The sequence below is a fragment of the Elephantulus edwardii genome, unplaced genomic scaffold, assembly GCF_000299155.1.
Source record: "Elephantulus edwardii isolate Elephantulus edwardi_28Jun2011 unplaced genomic scaffold, EleEdw1.0 scaffold00210, whole genome shotgun sequence".
NCBI classification, from domain to species: domain Eukaryota; kingdom Metazoa; phylum Chordata; class Mammalia; order Macroscelidea; family Macroscelididae; genus Elephantulus; species Elephantulus edwardii.
In genome coordinates, this window is record NW_006399960.1 from 1,422,687 (window position 1) to 1,439,701 (window position 17,015).

The following is a 17,015-nucleotide window of genomic DNA, read 5'->3' on the forward strand; positions in this document are numbered from 1 at the left end:
TGCCAGGAGGGACGGGTCCTTGTAGAGGGACATCATGCTTGGGAGGGTGGAGGGACAGCGCAGGAGGAGAAGACCCTCTATGAGATGAATTGATTCGGTGACTGGGGTAATCGAGATGGGTGTGTCAGAGGCAGTGTGGTTGGCGCAGGATAGAGCAGGGTTTAGGGCTGTTGTGCATAGGATCACTATGAGTCTCAAACGACTCGACGGCACATAACAACAACAACTTGGTTTTGCATATATTCTTTTCCCTATGTTGAGGAAATTCCACCCAATTCCAATTTTTCTGAGTATTTTAATCTGGAAGGGGTATTGGATTTTCTTAAATTTATTCCTTTTTCTTATGTGCCCATGTTGTTTTTTTAGGTGCCATCAAGTACCACTCATAATGGCCCTGTGAACAAACCTTGCCCTATCTTGTACTGTTATGACCATCAGTGATATACTCAAACTTATTGTTACAATGACTGTGTCAATCTATATCATTGAAGGTGTTCCTCTCTTTCACTGCCCATCCACATTTCTAAGCATGATATCCTTTTCCAAAGACCAGTCCCTCCTAATCACATGCCCAAAGTATTTGAGACAAAACTTCACCATCCTTCTCTTCAAGGAACACACTGGATGCACTTTCTCCAAAACATGTTTGTTTGTTCTCTTGGCAGTCCATGAGATAATGGCATCAATTCTTCTTCCGTCATCCTTATTCATTGTCCAAGTTTCAGATGCATGGCAAGTAATTAAAAAGACCATGGCTTGAATAAGGTGCACCTTCTTCTTTAAACGAACATCATTGTTCTTTACAACTTTGTAGAGGTCCTTGACAGCAGCCTTTCCCAATGCAACATGTCTTCTGATCTTTTGATTGCTAGTACGAAGGGCATTGATTGTGGATCCAATTAAGAAAAAATTGTTGATAATTTCAATATTTTCTTTATGTCATGATACTACCTCCAAATCATGATGTCCAGTGGTGAGGATTTTTGTTTTCTTGCTGTTGAGATGTAATCTATATTGAAGGCTGTAGTCCGTGATCTTTTGCAGCAAGTGTTTCTAGTCTTCTTCACTTATGAAACACAAGGCTGTATCATCTACTGTGAAGAATAAGTATTACAGAAAACTTAATAATGTTCATGTGGAACCAAGAAGCAGTTGTTTGTACAGAACAAAAGGATGTTGCATGGCTTAAATCAGGAAAAATGTATATCAGAGTTGCATTCTTTCACCATAGTTGTTTCATCTGTATTATGAACAAATAATTAGAGAAGTTGAACTAGATAAAAAAATTTTGGCAACAGGATTGGAGGAAGACTCATCAACAATCAGTGATTTGAAAATGACACAACCTTGCTTTCTAAAAATGGAAGACTTTATGCACTTAATATTAAGTAAACAAACGTCCTTACAACTGAACCAATATGCAGCATTGTGATAAATGGAGGAAAGATTGAAGTTGCCCAGGACTTTATTTTACTTGGCTCCATAATTTACACTCCAGAAGCAACAACAATGTAACCAATGTATTGCACTGAGAAAGCATGTTTCAAAGAACCTATTTTAAAGTGCTGAAGGGCAAGGGTGTCACTTCAAAGACTAAAGTACGCCAGATCTAAGCCATGGTGTTTGTAGTCACCTCACATGCCTGTGAAAGTTGGACAATGAGTAAGGAATGTCACAGATAAATGGATGCCTTTTAATTGTGGCATTGACAAGGAATATTGACTATATCATGAGGTGAAAACAAATGATACCATGAGAAGAACAAACAAATCTGTCTTGGAAGAAGTACAGTCAGAACATTTCTCAGAATCAAGGCTCACAAGACAGGGCATATATTCAGGAGGGGGCAATTCCTGGAGAAATACATCATGCTTGGTTAAGTAGAAGCAACACCAATGACATAGTAGGACTGTATCAGCAGTACTAGCTGTTCCAGGTGAGAAAGATCACCAGTCTCCTCCCATAAAGATTTAGTCCTGGAAACTAAATGAAGAGTCACCATGAGTTGGAATTGATTGTACTGCAGTGGGTTGGGTTGGGTTCTAGTAATGTACAAAAGGGGTCAAAGAAAAAGAAAAAGGTCCCATGTGAGATGGACTGGCAGAGTGGCTGCAACAACAAGATGAAACTGCTGCAGTTGTGTGGATGGTGCAGCACTGGGTAGCGTTTCTTTCTGTTGTACGTTGTTGTTGTTGTTGTTGTTGTTGTTGTTGTTGTTGTTGTTTGTCATCGAGTCATTTGCAACTCATAGCGACCCTATGTACAGCAGCCCTAAACCCTGCTCTATCCTGTGCCAATCACATTGCCTCTGACACACCCATCCCGATTACCCCAGTCACGGAATCAATCCACCTCATAGAGGGTCTTCCCCTCCTGCGCTGTCCCTCCACCCTACCAAGCATGATGTCCCTCTCCAAGGACTTGTCTCTCCTTAAAACATGTCCAAAGTACGTCAGACGAAGCCTCAGAATCCTTGCCTTCAAGGAGTAGCCTGGTTTAACCTTCTCCAGGATGAATCTGTTTGTTTTCTTAGCAGTCCATGGTACACTCAATACTCTTCTCCAGCACCACAGCTCAAAGGCATCAATTCTCCTTCTATCCTCCCTAGTCATTGTCCAACTCTCTGATGCATAACAAGTGATTGCAAAGACCATGGCCTGTCTCAGGTGCACCTTAGTCTCCAGAGAGACACCACTGCTCTTGAACACTTTAGAGAGGTCCCTAACAGCAGACTTTCCCATCGCAATACGTTTCTTGATTTCCTGGCTGTACGTAGGTTCCCTAAAAGTGGGAGCTGACTCAATGGCACCCAACAATAAGTCACTGGTTAAGTATGTTGTTGCTGTTGTTAAGTGCTGTCCAGTCGTAGACAATCCTAAGAATGAAAGACCTGAACACTCGCATCACTTTTATCATTTTTCCAAGTTAATAGGATTTCCAGAGGCAAGCCATTTTGGAAGTGGATGCCATGCCTGCTTGCAAGCTTATTTTAATTGGGGAGCTCCACCAGACACTGTTCAGCATGGGTAACCATTACACATTTGACACATCAGTGTCACAGTGTTCAGCATCACAGCAACCACGAGTTACCTCTGTACAGCAAATGGACAGACCAGCTCTATGACACTTAGAAGAATGTTTGACCAAAAACAATTAAAACCATTCCTGAGGGCCACAGATTAAAATTACCAACCTTTGGCTTGGTAGCATCATTTTCTCTCCACTAGGACAACTGAGCTGTCTCATTGATGTTATTGTTGTTGTTGTTAAGTGCTGTTGAGTCTTAGATGACTCATAGTGACCTTATGAAAGAACGACCTGAACAGTTGTATAACTTTCATCCTTCTCCAGGTTCATTAGGTTTCTGGAGGCAAGCTGTTTTGGAAGTGGATGCCATTCCTGCTTCCAAGTTTGTTTTAATCAGGGAGCTCCACCAAACATTGTCCACCATGGGTAACCATTATCGCTTTTGAAACATCATTGTCACAGTGTTCAGCATCACAGCAACCTCTGTACAGCAACTTTATCAAATTATTAAGTGCCTTGAAGACTATACTTGAAAAAAGAAATATTTATTACTTTTATCTAGAAAGAACCAGGAAACAAGTACTGAATTACTGGTAATATTTCGAGGTGGTTTGTTTTTTTGGGTTTTTTTTGTTGTTTTTTTTTACTTAACTGTGTTAAAGCAAAAATATGGTTCACTGCCTATGTATTTCCCACAGTAGTAATAGGAGATTTTACTAGAAGCTGGAAATATAGAGATCAACCAAACTGTACCAGCTGACTAGGTGAGTTTTTTTAAAAACAACAACAACAAACAAATAAGCCAGTTCTAGTTTAGTCAATTTCAACTCATGGTAAGTCCATGTATGTCAGAGGAGAATTTCACTGGTTTTCCAATTACTGACTTTTCAGAAGTGGATCACCAGGCCTTTATTCTTAGACATTTCTGGGTAAACTTGAACCTCAAATCTTTGGGTTAATAACCAAGAACATTAATGTTTTGCACCATCCAAGGATTCTGAATGAGTCACATCTAATAAATCCAGAAGAAAATATCTATCTTTCTAAGTTTTTGGATTCTTTGGCTTATATAATAGCAAGGAAATTTTTGCATCTCAGCTTCCTTTGCTCTGGCTTTCTTAGCGATTTCAACAAAAAGTTGGAACCACTCTCAGCCCTGTTGCATAGTGTACAGCAAGTCAGACTACTAACTGAAAGGTTTGAATCCACCAGCAGCTCCAGAAAAATGATCAGTCTCCTCCCACAAAGATTTACAGCCTCAGGGGTCCAAGGGAGGTTTGCTCTATTTCAGAATAGACTCCATGGCAGTAGGTATTTCCAGGATCCTGAGGTAACACAACAAAATACGGATCACTTGCTAAATGTTTCCTAACAATTAATTCAGCCTGGTCTCATTTTAGGTTTGATATTTTTAGTTCTTTTGGTTTGATTGTTGTTTTGGTTTTGTTTGAGGTGTTTCCCCCCACTATCCTTCAGCTTGCACCTACCAAATCTACTGTGATTTTTTGCCAACATATATTAGCATATTTTAAAATTGCCAACTGGAGCATGCTGTGATCTGATCCTAAGTTAGGCTTGGCTACAACACTCTTGGCACAAGCAGTAAGGAATTCAAAAGAGAAAGTGCACAGGGAAATTTTGCTTTTGTGGAACTCTCCAGGGTCCTAAAGAGCAACAATGTCAGTCTAGAGACTAAGGTATGCCTAATCTAGGCCATGGTATTCCCAATTACTTGTTTGTTATGCTGGGAAATGACTAAGGATGACAGAAGAAGAATCAATGCCTTGGAGCTGCAATGCTAGAGAAGAGTATTGAACATACCATGGACTGCCAAGGGTACTAATATGTCTGTCTTGTAGAGAGTGAAACCAAGGATTTTAAGACTCCCTCTAATGTACTTTGGGCATGTAGCTAGGAGGGACCAGTCTTTGGAGAAGAATATCTTGCTTGGAAAAGTGGAGGCATAGGGCAGGAGGAGAAAACTCCAGTTGAGATGGATTGACACAGTAACTGGGGTGATGAGGGTAAATGTGTCAGGGTCAGGGAGATTGATTCAGGACAGGGCAGGGTTCAAAGCTATTGTGCATCGGGTCTCTATGAGCCATAGTCAACTCAACAGCACATAAGAACAACAACAGCATAATCAGAAGCACTGGGGGGAAGTCAGGAGAATTTTCTACACTTTTCAAAGTAGCAGTCCCAGAAAATGTGTTAAAGAGACTTTCAGGAATAAGAAAACACCCTCATGAAATGGAAGAGGGAGATTGCCAAGTTGGGGTACTGAGTTATCACTCCATATGTCTTCACTACAATTTTCAGGATTCTGTTCTCTTCCAAACCAAATCTAATTTTTATGCGAACTATCTGGTAAAGTACTGTAGCCGTCAATATGGATTGAAGCGCAACATTAAGAATACAAAGATTCTCACCACTGGGCCAATTGGAGGCACCATGATGGATGGAGAAGAGATTAAGGTTGTTAACAATTTTAGGTTGCCTGCTTCACAATCAACACTCTTGGCACCAACAGTCAGGAAACCAAAAGATGAATTGCATTAGGTAAATCTGCTCTCAGGACCTTTCCAGAGTACTGAGAAACAACTATGTTGGTCTGGAGAATAAGGTATGTCTAAACCAGGACACGGTCTTCTCAGTTACATCAGAAAGCTGGATAATGACTAAGGATGATAGAAGAAAAATTGATGCCTTTGAGTTGTGGTGCTGGAGAAGAATCCTGAACATACCATGTACTGTCAAGAGAACAAACAAGTCTGTCTTGGAGAGAGAGAAATAAAACTTCTCCTTGGAGGCTAGGATTTTGAAGTTCCATCTCACATACTTTGGTCATGTGGTCAGGAGGGACTGTTCCTTGGAGAGGACATCATGCTTGGAAAGGTGGAGGAACAGCTCAGGAGAGGAAGATTCCTAGATAAGATGGATTGAAACAGTAACTAGGGCAATGGGGGTAGGTGTGTTGGAGTCAGAGAGACAGGCTCAGGAATGGGCAGACTTTAGAGATGTTGTACATAGGGTTGCTTTACATTAGAGGCACATAACAACAGCAATAACATTGTTTTCATGTAGCCTAAGCATAAAAAATGGAATTTTATTTTTAGCTATGTAAGTTCACTGGTGTGCTAGGAGTTTTGTTCAATAAAAATCAGAGCATTACATTGTGGTGCAGTGAATTGCTTAATATGGTACATGTAAGACATTGTAACACTCACCGAATGACTGGGTGCAACTGGGCCAAAGGGAATGAATAGTTTACTAATAGTGTAAATAAGATAGATGGCACTCTGGGAGGGCTGAGACCAAGCAATAAAATGGTTTTTTTAAATTTTTTTGCAATAAAATATATGAAACCCATTTTGCCCCTCCACGTGCCTTTTAGTAAGTCATCCAAGAGGCAGAAAGAGGAATATCACTATCATCAAGAAAGAAGATCTGGCAGGGACCTGAAAAGACAGGGTAATGATGGGCATAGTCCAATTGTGATTGATTATATAGAACATAATGTATGGGAAAGATTGTATAAAACACAGTGTGAATGAATAGTGTGAAACACAATGTATATGAACTTTGTGTCCAAACCAATATAAAATATAAATTTATTTATTTTTTTAAAAAAGCAAGAAGAGCCAAAAGTAGAGTGCTGAGTAGATCTCTGAGCTGAGACTCTCCTAGATTTAGAAGATGAAGACAAAGAGAGACACCAGAGACAAGAAACAGCAAGAAGCAGTGCCGGAGAAATAACGGTAGCAGAATCAGATTAGCAGTAGACCAACACGATCTGGGAACAGTGGGCTTCTCAGCCTATAGACTGGGAAATCGGAGCACCCGTGGGAAGGAGGTCAGTTGGCAGACTACAATGTCGCAGGGTACTTAACAGAGTTACATTTGTGGAACCATGGAGCTAGATCTGAGTACATTCAAGCCAAAACTTACTGGTGGGGTGGGGTGCCTCTGGTTGAGTAAAAAGAGCTTTGTAGCACTTGTCTGAGCAGGGCAGAGATCAGACCAAAGGGTTGAGAGTCAGAGAAAGATACCTGTTTGCAAGGACAGCTGAGAAGAGGCTGTCCTAATGAAAGAACCGTATTTTGAGTTGGTTGTTGACTTGTTACTTCCCTAATACATTTCATGATTATGAATATTGTCTGTGAGCTGCGTGTGACTACTGCATCAAATCACTGAACCCAGCAGAGGAGTAATGGGAGTGCCTTGGGGAGAACATCTGGTGTTAGAACATGCAATAACGGTTGGAGGGTGAAAGCATATCTGACTTTTTCCAGATAGGAATCAGCCTTGGGTTGTTGATCATGATTCTCCTCCCTTCATATGAAGTTGTAGGAGGTAGGACTTCATTGCTAGTTTTACATCCATGATTTTATGGTTTTGTTTTAACACAAGGGATGAAGATTTGCCCCCTCCCCTTTACTTTAAGCATCTCAAAGCAATTAGCTTACACTGCACATTTTAAAAATTAAAAATTATAGCTATTCAATTACAACTGCATGGGAGAAAGATGGGCAATCCCCTCCCTTGTGCCTTGCAGAGCCTCTGAAAACCCGGGGGGTCAGCTATGAGTTAGCTCCAATTCCATGGCAATGCATTTGAGAGTTTGATTAGAACTGCTACTCAATCCCTTAAAGCCTTGCCCAAAATAAGTATGCTATTCATAGTGAGTGCAGATAATATTTTAATCAGCTGCTTAATGCAAGCCTTGGACTGTTCCAGTATCAGTTAAGTTTTCAGAAATGTAAACAAAAATTTAAAAAGAGACTCAAGCTGAGACTTACCTCCTATTTTCTTGAGAGTTTGTTGCCTGAAACCACTTCTAAAGCCAATTTCTTGTTAGGTTGATTAGTAAGTAGAAAAATTGCTGATTAATAGTTCTTGCAATTGTTCAGAGGACTAGAGAATTGGGCCTGAAGCTACACTTTTAATAACATATCCAGAACCATACTTCAAAAGAGCCTTGATTATTGCTACCACCAATTGCTAGAGGAAGCCCCCTGCAAACATTGCTGCTGTCTTCCTACCAAACCTGTGGCAACAGTTCAACTTTGCAACCAACAGAGAACTGCTGCCATTGCCAGTCACAGCTATAGTATAAATGGAAGCACCACAGGTTACTTATCTCTGCACCAGAGTGTGATATAGTGAGATACATACAATGATTAAAGGAACATGGTCACATATCTGTACATTAGCTGTGCAAGTGAGGCTAGGAATTTTAATTTTTACTCTTATGTAGGGAGTTCAGGTGGCCTAGTGGTAGGGAGTTGTGCTGCCAACCCAAAGGCAGAAAGTTCAAATCTACTAGCTGCTTGCTCTGTGGGAGAAAGATGGGTGATCTCCTTCTTTGTGATTTACTGTTACTTAAAACCCACTGGGGCAGGATAAGGCAAAGTTCAGACCCATTGTTCACAGGGTTTCTATGAGCTGTGGTTGCCTCAATGGCACCTAACAACAACAAAAGTCTCTGGAAGGTCAGCTATGAGTCAGCTCTAACTCGACAGTACATAACAACAAAATAACATGCTGGGGAAGTTGGGTTTAAATACAGGAATTTCCCTCTTTGGGTTATCTGTTGTTGTATAACAAATTGTCTGCAAATTTAATAACTTGAAACAGCAATAGCATTTACATTGCTCCCAAATCTGAAATTTGAGCAAGATTCAGAGGGGACATTCTACACTAAACTCAGCATACTTTGGGAGCCAAATCATCTAACAGCTCACTCACTCACATTTCTGGAAACTGATGATGACTTTGAGTTGAGACTGTCATCAGACAAAACAGGTTGTCTGAACTTTTAGAATCAGAACTATGCCCACATAGTTTACTTCTATATTAATATTACTAGACCATAGTCTTCATTAGAATCACCTTGTAGGAGATGCTTGACAAGACAAAAAGTTGTAAATAAAGTTGTTATTATTATTCATTATAGAAATTCCCTGAAAGAGTAGAAGCGTTTACTTGCTAAGATTCTTTGAGATTTTAGCTTCAAATTCTTCAATTGTTCTGCCTACCAACCCTAAAATTTTTTCAAATATTAGTTAATTTCTTATTTGGAAATATTGACCTTAAGCCAAACTCTGCTGTTGTTGCTATGTACCGTTGAGCTGGAACAAACCCATAGCTGACCCTCCATTGGATTTTCAAAGGCAATTAATAGCTTGGGAGTTGATTTCCCATCTTTATTCAGGCAAGTCACTGGTAGATTTGAACTGTGTACCTTTACATTGGCAATAAAATCATCAACCTTTCCCTCCCATTCTGGAACTCTTTTGAAATAGAAGAAATAGTGTTGTGGTTTTTTTTCACTTTTCATTTATTATTCATTTCAATGAAAATTTACAGAGACTTTGGATTTTCATTCATTCATTGTTGCACTCTTCTCCCCTCCCAATCCTCCCCCTCAGTACACTGCCCTCTTGGAAAAGTAAAAGAAAAATTCATTCATTGTCTTACAATCCCTCCCCCCAGGTCCACTCCACTATGTAGCCTTTGCTCTGGACTCCTGTCATGACAAAAATACCTAATCACATATCCCTTTTAAACAGTTTTCTCTGTCATCTGTTACAATGCAGTATACATTATTGAACCCATCTTTCTCAGTCTCCCCCCAACCCCGATATCAGTCCTGTTTTACAACAGTGGCACCATGCAGTATTTGTCCTTTTGTGACTGAGATACTTCACTCAGCATAATGTGATCCAGGGTCACCCATTTTTAATAATATTGCATGAGTTTCTTGTTTTTCAATGTAGCTGTGGTATATTCACACAATGGAATACTATGTTGCATTGAAAAACAAGAAATAGTGTTTTGAAGCATTACATTACATTTCCCCTTATTAGGACCTCTATTATGCAAAGGTAAGGGGTTTGAATATACTCAGTGCTCCACAGGAAAAAAAAAGATGGTCTATGGACTCATCCTATAAAGACTTAAAACCTTAGAAGTCCATTTGAGGGTCACTTGGAGTTGTAGTGACAGTAAATTTTTGGTTATTTCATCAGTGTATTGATCTGGTGAAGTCTGAGGAGTCGGCATTTGAAACTATGTAACCTAGAGACTGGGTTTCAATGATGAGTACCCCAAAAAAGAAAGCTAAGAAGCCTCAGAAGTAGAGACGTAATCTATTAAAAGAAGTAATTACAAATGCTAGAAAGCACATTAGATTCCACTTTTGAATGGGTAGGAATAAAGAATTTTCAGACACATGTGATAGTTTAATCACATTCTCTAACTATAGAAAGGTTATTGGTGGTCATGAACACGAAAGCTATGATGAATGCCCCTACAAAAGCTATACACCAAAATATTAACAGTGTTTAATTCAGGGAATGAAACTATGGAAGGATTCCGCCCACCCCCCAATGCTTTCATATGTTTTCTTTTTTTCTGAAGTTCATACATTCTCTGAATTTTCTTTAATGAACACATATCCCTTAGTTATTTTAAAAAAAATACATATATCTTAGAATCTAAGTTTGATAATCAAGTAGGAAGGAAAAAAACCCTCTCAAAATCTAAATTTGATAATCAAGTAAGAAAAGAAGGGGGGAAAAGGTCAAAAATGTAGAAAGAAAAACCTATAGCCTAAGTATATATTTTTAAGTTTTAACAGCTTTTTGAGATATAATTTACACATAAAAAAATAGTCACTTATCTTGAGTGCACAATTAAATGCTATTTAGGTCATTTGCACTTTGCAATCATCACTACACTCTAATTTTAGGACATTTTCATTACTGCAATAAGGGCCTTTATGCCAATTTTCAGTCTCTTCATTGTTGTTATTATGTGTCTTTGAGTCGACTCCAACTCATATCAACCCTATCTATGTACAACAGCTATGAAACTTGCTCTATCTTGAGCCAATTTCACTGTTTCTGACACATCAAGCCCTATTATCCCAGTCACTGAGTCAATCCATCTCATTGAAGGTCTTCTTCTATTGTGCTGTCTCTCCACAATTCCAAGCATGGTGTCTTTCTCTAAGGAATGATTGAGCCCTCTTTGCAACATGCCTAGAGTATGTCAGATGGAGCTTCAAAATCCTTACCTCCAAGTAGCAGCCTGGTCTCACCCTCTCAAAGATGGACCTTTTTGTTCTCTTAGTATTCTATATTATGTTCAAAACTCTTCTCCAGCACCACAACTCAAAGCTATCAATCCTTCTTCTGTCATCTTTAGTCCTTGTCAGCTCTCTAACTTATAGCAAGTAATTGCAAAGACTATGGCCTGCATCAGATACACTTTGGTGTCTATACTGACATCATTGTTCTTCAGTACTCTGGACAGGTCCCTGATAGCAGATTTTCCTAATGAAATTCGTCTTTTGATTTTCAGACTGTATAGATTTGCCTTTTTTGGACTTCTCATGTAACTGTAATCACAAAATATGTAGTCCACTCTGATTTCTTGCAGTTAGCAAAATGGCTTTGAGGTTAATTAATATTGTAACATTATAGCAGTATTTTGCTCCTTTTCATTACTGAACAATATGCATCAAATGAATAAGACCATTTTGCTCAGACATTTTCCAGTTGTTTCTACCTTTTACTAGTATGAATAATACTGCTACAAGTATTTGTATAAACTTTATTTTCCTTTTTTAGACTTTTCATTGTGTTTTCAAAGTTCACCAAGTAAGTTGGTTTTTCAGTCAACAATTCATACATACGATGTTTTGTGATACTGTTTGCAAATGCCCACATTTTATCCCCACAGTCTTCCTATTTCCTCTCTGTGTTGCTCATTTCCATTTGTCCTTTTTTTTTAAAATCCCTTTCTGCCTTCTGAGCTAACTCCCTTGGCAAATGCTACCCTTTCGATCTTATATGGTTGAATGTTCTAATCATTTTAAATTTCATAGTTTCATACTATGATGAAATTCATTAAATTATTGGGTGAAATATCACATATGTGTTATCAGGTGGGAACAGTTCCTGGGGAAGGATATCATGCTTGGTAAAGTAGAGCATCAATACAAAAGATGAAGACTTTCAATGAAATGGACTGACACTATCTACAACAATGGTCCCCAGTACAGCAATGATTGAGAGGATGGGCCTGGACCAGACGATGTTCTATTCTCTGAGTCTAAGCAACCTAACAATAACAATAACATAGTAAACTTGTTTAAGATTTTAAGAAACTATCTCTCTTTCTCCAAAATTGTATTATTTTACATACCCACTAGCAGTGTACAAAGGTGCCCCTTTCTCCACCACATATTGCAACACTTGCTATTGGTAGTTATTCATGTGGTTGTATGGTGGTATCTCACTGTCTCTTAAATATGAATTTTCCTAATGACTAATAGTGCAACTGTTATTCAAATATACACATTAACAACTAACGCCAAAGATTAAGAAATTGATAATTTCTACCAACTTTTGCAGTCTGAAATGGATCAAACATGCAATCAAGTTGAATTAATAATAATTAGTGACTGGAATGCAAAAGTTGGAAGCAAAGAAGCAGCACTGGTAGTCAGGAAATATGGACTTGGTGACACAAATAAGGCTGGAGAGCAAATGACTGCATTTTGTACAAACAATGATTTATTTGTTGAGAATTTTTTATTTTTTTTTATGTTGAAAATACATTTAAAAAAAACAAAACACTAAAAGCAACTATACTCATTGACCTCACCTGATGGACTACATCTGTGAAAAACAGATAATGGAGAAGTTCAATATGAGCAGTGAAACCAAGGCCAGAGACTGACTACAGAACAGAATATCAACTATTCATATAAAAGTTCAAACTAAAGTTAAGGAAAATTAAAACAGGACCTCAAGAACCAAAACAAGACCTTAAATCAATCCCATTTGAATTTAAAAGCCATCCAGGAATAGATTTAACACATTTAACACCACTGACCAAAACCAGATGGGTTGTGGGTACCTTCACCAGATGAGTTGATGATATCATCAAGGGTATCATTCATGAAGAAAGAAAAAGGTCATTTGTTGTTGTTATGTGCCATTGAGTCATCTGCAACTCATAGCTACTCTGTGTACAATAATTCTGAACCCTGCTCTATCCTGAGACAGTCTCACTGACTCTGACACACTTAGCCTCATTACCCCAGTTACTGCGTCAAACCATCTCATCTGGGATCTTCCTTTCTTGTGCTGTTGTTCCACCATTCCAAGCATGATGGCCTTTTCCAAGAACTAGTCCCTCCTGGCCACATGCCCAAAGTATGCCATATGGAGCTTCAAGAAGGTCAATATAAAGACAGAAGAGAAAGAAAAGACCAGAATGGATGTCAGAAGAGGCTCTGAAAATTGCACTAGAGAAGGCAAAACAAAGAGAAAAAAAGCTGAATTAAAAGCAATGAATAGAAGATTTCAAAGAGCAGCTTGAGAAGACAAAGCAAAATATTGTAACAAAATGTGCAAAGAGCTAGAGAGAGAAAATAAAAAGGAAAGAACAAACTCAGCATTTCTCATGTTGAAAGAACTGAAAAACAAATTCAAGCCTCAAGTTGCAACACTGAAGGATGCTATAGGTAATATCTTGAATGATGTAGGAAGGAAAAACGGAAAGAAGATGGAATACAGGGTCACTGTACCAAAAAGAATTGGTTGGCATGAAACCATTTTAGGAAGTAGCACATGATCGAGGCGGGGTGGGGGGGAAGTCTAAGAAGTTGTACAAATGTTCTCAGCTTTGTTAATCCTAACATCAACCTAGTGCATTGGCCATTTTTTTAAGATGATGTTCTCTCATACATAAGTATGTGTTAGATAGAAAAGAACACATTACTCTCCTGTTGTGATTAAATTGTAACTTTTAGCCAATAAACTAGTTACTGTTTTTTAAAAAAAGGTAATGAAGGAAGAAGTTCAAACTGCTTCACTAAAGGCATTGGCAAAACAATAAGGTCCCAGAAATTGATGGGATACTAATTGACATATAGATTAGCCCTAAACGTGCTCACCAGGCTGTGTCAGGGAACATAGGGTCACCAAATTTGATGGGTGGAGGGAGGGATTGGTAATGGAAAGAGGAAAGGTCTGGTATGAAAAATAATGTATATGAATTTTATGTACTTTGTATGTAAACCAGTATAAAATATTTTTTAAAAAGCAAAAGGAAAAGAAATCTGGAAGGCAGCTACTTAGCCTAGTGACTGAAAGAATTTCATATTTGTTCTCATTCTCCAAAATTATGATTAAACAGCAAGTAGAAGTTATCAAACCATATCATTAATATCAGATAGAAGTAAAACCTTACTGAAATGATTTTTTTAAATGTCTGGAGAAGTGCATCTACAGAGAACTACCAGAAATTCAATCTGGATCCAGAAGAGGCCATGGAGTAAAGGATATCATTGCTGATGTCAGATAGATGTTGGCTAAAACAAAGAATAGCAGAAAAATGTTTACTTTTATTGTACTGACTTCCTTCATATAGTCTGATTTTTAAAGAAAAGGCTTGGTTGTTTTTCTTTTCCTGCCATAATGTTTGAACCTGCCTGCTACTTCCTTGATATTATTTGACGTTCTTTGTATGTGTGAGGCAGTTTCTGTAGTGTCTCCATATGTTGTTGTCAGTTCCTTAGCTTTATGAAGCTATTGACAAGTTGTAGGCGTTAAGTGTTGCTCTTGTTTCCATTTCTCAGTGTCAATCTTCCCAAGGAATCATCTATGGGCAGATCTGTTTGCTATTTCCTGTGGCACGCTTCTTATCTGGTTGTCCTTTGAGGGACAGTGAGCTGGGGTCTTTCCCTTTGCCTAACTGTTCTGTCCTGTATTTTAATGGGAGGAGGTGGTTTTCCCCAGTGTTAGGCAAAGTCCCAGCAATGCTGCCTGGGATATGTTGTTCAGGGAAAAGGAAGTGACACAATCCCAACAGAACAGCCTTCAGACCTCATTATCTGCCTCTTTTCCTGTGGATGGTTGAGAGGGAGCTGATCTCACCTGAGCAGACAAAGATCTGGGGACATAGCAAGGTCATAACAGTCACAAATGATTTGTTTTGCGATTGATTTATAAAAGTTGTTTGGATAATCTTTATATAAGAGTTTTCAAATATTTACTACTTGTCTGTACCCTTCCCCTCAGCCTGCAGCCTCAATTTTATGCTTTCAGTCATATACTTATCACAAATTATCCTGTTTTGTTCATGAAACTGATCAAATCTAAAGCAAATTGATATAAATCAGAAGGTGTGCTTTGGTAGTGATCTGTTTGTAAGGTTTGCAGTTCAAAGGTCAATTGCAGTTTTTAAATTCTTGTAGAAACTATAATTACATACTTTAAAAAGCTTGTAAAATTACCTCTTTACCACCAATTTGTATCGGGGAAAAACACACAAGCTGACTAGATATAACACTGACAAACAAAATCAATACATGCAATGCATGCTTCTACCAGTGGTTTAAGTTCCAACAGAATCAAAAATTGCTTTGCCTTGATTTCCTAGTGACTGTAAATCAAACTGGAGGAGTACACATACCTCATAAATTGATAAACTGAGCTTTTTATTTTAATATTTCTTTTTATTTAGGAAAATAGTTCTTGTTTAAATAGGAAGATAATAATTGTAGATTTTAATTTTACAAGTGAAATGTAAATTATTTTAATATTTTATCTGCATTTGTTTGATAGTAGTCAGTGTAAAACAAAACAGGTGACTCAATGGAACAAACATCTTGAGTATCTATGAGATGAGAAACTTGCTGGCTGTGGCAGGAAATACAGGTGAGAGTAACTGCTCAGTTGTGGCTTACTGAACATAGTAGCCAATAACCTATGTGGAGAAACTCTGGAGGGAAGTGAATGGGCAATTTTATAGGTGATACCACTGATATTTCTTTACTTTGCTAATAAAAAGATAATATATAAAATGATATAAATTATATATATATATTGATATAAAATTGACATTCTTTCTATCTCTATTTTGATGAGTTCCTCAAAGGAGAAGAAAAACATTAATCCCCAATATATTTACATTCTAGAATAAAGTACTGGGAAACAATGAAGATGACGCAAGAAGCAAAAATGTTTTTCAAAGTAAAACCCATTATTTAACTTGATGATATAGTATTGGTTTCAAGCGGGCTCACAGCAAAGGGCAGAGTTCAAACCACTGCTCACAGGGTCACTATAAGTCATAATCAACCCAATGGCACATAACGACAACAACAACAACACTACTCAACTTCACAGGTGCCACTGACTTCTGGGATACTGACGCCTAGCACCATTAGAGAAAATCCTAAAGGGAAGCAAGGCTGAATCAGCCCGTCTGACACCAATATGACAAAGGACAGCAGTGGGGGACAAATGCATTTTCCTTTATATAGTGTGGAATAATGTGGCCAGAATTCTTCAATTATTCTGGGAGACAATGGAGAGATGGAGTTAGAACTCTGCCCAAGAGGATTAAATTCTGTCCTCTTTTCCTATTCTAGAGTCTTCCTTACTTACCTCCAGAGGTTAAGCAATGGGTCTGAACTGTTCATGTGTTCTCCTTGATGTAGGCAAGAGATGGACACTCACAGACTCCTCGCTAAACCCCTCGCCCCGGAAGTGTCAGGATCCACGCGTGTAGGTGGTGTTCCCGGGTCCTTGAGCAGCTGGCTACGCTCACTTCTCCAAGACCATGGCCAAGAATAAACGAAGAGGGCAGAAGCCCAGGAATGTGTTTCACATAGCAAGCCAAAAAACCTTTAAGGCTAAAAGCAAAGCAAAGCCAGTCACTACAAATCTTAAGAAGATAAACATTGTGAATGATGACAAAGTCAACAGAGTAAATAAAGCTTTCATAGATATACAAAAGGAGCTTGCACACTTCTCAAAAGGCCTTTCTCTTGAACCTCTGCACAAACAATCGGTTCCCCACCAGCAGCATGAAAAAGGACCAGTGAATGTTGACGAAGCCACACAACTAATGGCTCTGTTATAGTAACTGTGATGCTGCCACATCAGGCCTCCACACCTCCCCCC

At 38.6% G+C, this 17,015-nt stretch overlaps 1 pseudogene; it reads left to right on the top strand.

The window, feature by feature from the left end:
• Window positions 1–16,671: 16,671 nt before the first annotated feature.
• LOC102856937 lies at window positions 16,672–16,974 on the top strand (annotated as a pseudogene).
• Window positions 16,975–17,015: the final 41 nt, after the last annotated feature.